The sequence below is a fragment of the Genypterus blacodes genome, unplaced genomic scaffold, assembly GCF_046128005.1.
Source record: "Genypterus blacodes isolate CSIRO-AG114 ecotype Tasmania unplaced genomic scaffold, CSIRO-AGI_Gbla_v1 ptg000055l_1, whole genome shotgun sequence".
In the NCBI taxonomy this organism is placed as follows: domain Eukaryota; kingdom Metazoa; phylum Chordata; class Actinopteri; order Ophidiiformes; family Ophidiidae; genus Genypterus; species Genypterus blacodes.
Window position 1 is genome coordinate 595,001 of NW_027466867.1, and position 2,500 is coordinate 597,500.

A 2,500-nucleotide genomic window follows, 5' to 3' on the forward strand; every position below is an offset into this window, starting at 1 on the left:
CGCAGGTGTTTCTGATTCCGACGTCCAATCAGAGCCCTCGGCCTCGTCTGCCTGCGTTACATGTCGTCTCTGTTTACGTGTGACTCACTGTCTGGAGGAGCCAGGCTGCGTGTGGAAACAGGGGAGGTGGACCTAATGAAGCGGATGCTGCGTGGATGCGTGCGTGTGTGTGTGTGTGTGTGTGTGCGTGTTGATTGCGTGTCGGTGGCTGATGCTCTCCCTCTCTGGCGGGGCCCCGGCTGTATTTGATGTGGGATTGTGGAGAGGCCAAACGTGGAGCCTGGCTTTCTATGGAGAAATCGGTTCCCAGAAAATTCAGTTTCCTGCTCCGCACAACTTTAGAAAAATGACAGGAAATTGTGTGACATGGTGTGTGTGTGTGAGAGAGAGAGAGAGAGAGAGAGGGTTTAAATGCGGTCGTGTGTGTGTGTGTGTGCGTGTGTGTGTGTATCCTCATTATCAACCGAGCGTCAGTGGTCTTGGTCGAGGAGCAGTGCCCTCTAGGCGGTGAATCTCTAATCAAGGTACGGTTTAGGTTTCCTGTTTCTAAGGTAACTGAACAGAGGACAACAGCCGCCTGTGTATGTGCAGCACACACACACACACACACACACACACACACACACTGCCACTACAATAAAGTGTTTGTTTGGAATCGAATTTGGATAATTGCTCAGTCATGAACTTTCCTCACATGTCTTCATCCGGCTCTTCAAAGACGTCACAACACGCTTAAGACACTTTTACATGATCAATGGAGCTTTGATCGTGTATTGATCCTCTGTGATCAGTCTCAGCAACAGACTAGGACAGAGTAGAGCAGAATAAACCCTGCAGGTCTCTCTCTCTCTGTCCTTGTCCACACCCTGGGCCGTCTCAGCTGTCTGTCCCTGGCTCGGTTCCGCTCGTCCCCATCGTCCCTGTCATCAGTACACACTGTGGACGAGTGGGACGCTGAGAGGCTGCGCTGACATATCGCCACAGTGATTATTCATTTCTCATCACCACGTACGAGTGTGTTTACAGACACTCTAAAAGAAACTCAATCCCCTCCGTATTCCCGTCTCTGTGCCGCACGTCATCGGAAAATGACATCCCGAGCTCACGTGTGCGACGCACTGTCCCATTGTTGTTGAAAGGGCGCGCGCACACACACACACACACACACACACACCACGCCAGACACTCCCTAATGTCGTCAGAGAGTGATGGGGCACCGTCCTGCCGACAGAAAAGAGTCGTCTGTTCCATCTCAGGCAAATAACAATAATCCTGGGGCCTGAATTCCGACGGGCTTTCTCTTTGAAATGGGATACGGGCGCACGCATTACAAATATATCTCTCTGTTTTATCTTCCGGGCCAGGCCCATGGAAAAATTATTCCAAATACCTGCCGCGCTTTATCTGGAACTCTGGAATAGGTTAGGCCCGGTCCGGGAACACGAGGATGTCTAAAATAAGGCCTCTATTACGGGACGGAGTGGAGATGGACAGAGCGGGAAGGGACGGGGATCGGGGGTATTTTAGGTGGATCGGCCCCTGTGAAAAAGTGCTTGTTGCGGGGGCGCGGCGCTGCTTTAATGTCCACAATGCGGACGGCTGTCAGCTGTTGCACAAACTGCATGTGTCGGCGAGGGGCGGGGGGAGGGGCCGTGTGTGTGTGTGTGGGTGTGTGTGTGTGCGTGCTCATGTGGGCGCACGCACACACGTCCATCGCCGAGTATAAATAACATTTTTCCTACAGATGTTCTCACCTTGACGGATCAGCTTTTGATCTCGGCGTTACTTTGTTGGCGTCCGGCGCGATGGCACGACCCGGCTCGCCCTTCAACCCCCCAACATTTACATTTAGAGCTGTTTAGCTGATGCCGTTTCCCGGAATGATTGATAATAAATGAGCCCTTGCAACAGGACGTGTATCTACAATCTGTGATCTTTACGTTGGAAAATGTAAGAATCCCCTGAACAATGAATTAGAATCCATGACCTTTTCCCTTTTCTTCATCAAAACACTTCCCCGTCTCTGAATATGTGCTAAAAGCAAAGTTCATGCCCACCAATGGAACCTATTGTCCCATTGACCTCTTTAGCAGAGGCTGAGCCAAAGGAGACAGAAGGGCAAAGGAGGAGGGAATGAGGAAGCAGAGGAGTCTGGAAGGTGTTTGGGGCGAAGGGGAGGAACATGAAGCTGTTGAAAGTCGGTCTTTGAGGAATTCCTTTATCTCAACTGCTCCTTTGGACACAGAGTCCGTCACCGCCACCTTTAAGAGTCTCGCTGACGTTTCCTTCAGCAGTCGTCCGCGTCTGAAAGTCACTAAGCAGACAGCGAAGAGGCCGACATAGTTACCATACCGACGTCGCCAAGATACCAAGGATGACGAAGGACACACTGGCAAACGCAGAACCGGACTGCGAAGGCAGATAGGTGCCATTAGTCACCGTACAACAGTGTTCTTAGGCCTTATGGTATGGATCCAATGCTGTTCTGGGCTGAGATGGA

The 2,500-nt window shown here is 51.4% G+C and overlaps 1 protein-coding gene across 1 annotated transcript in view; it reads left to right on the plus strand.

The window, feature by feature from the left end:
• Window positions 1–2,500, plus strand: part of ankfn1b (ankyrin repeat and fibronectin type III domain containing 1b) — a 77,959-nt gene that overhangs the window by 59,257 nt on the left and 16,202 nt on the right. The window lies entirely within an intron of this gene.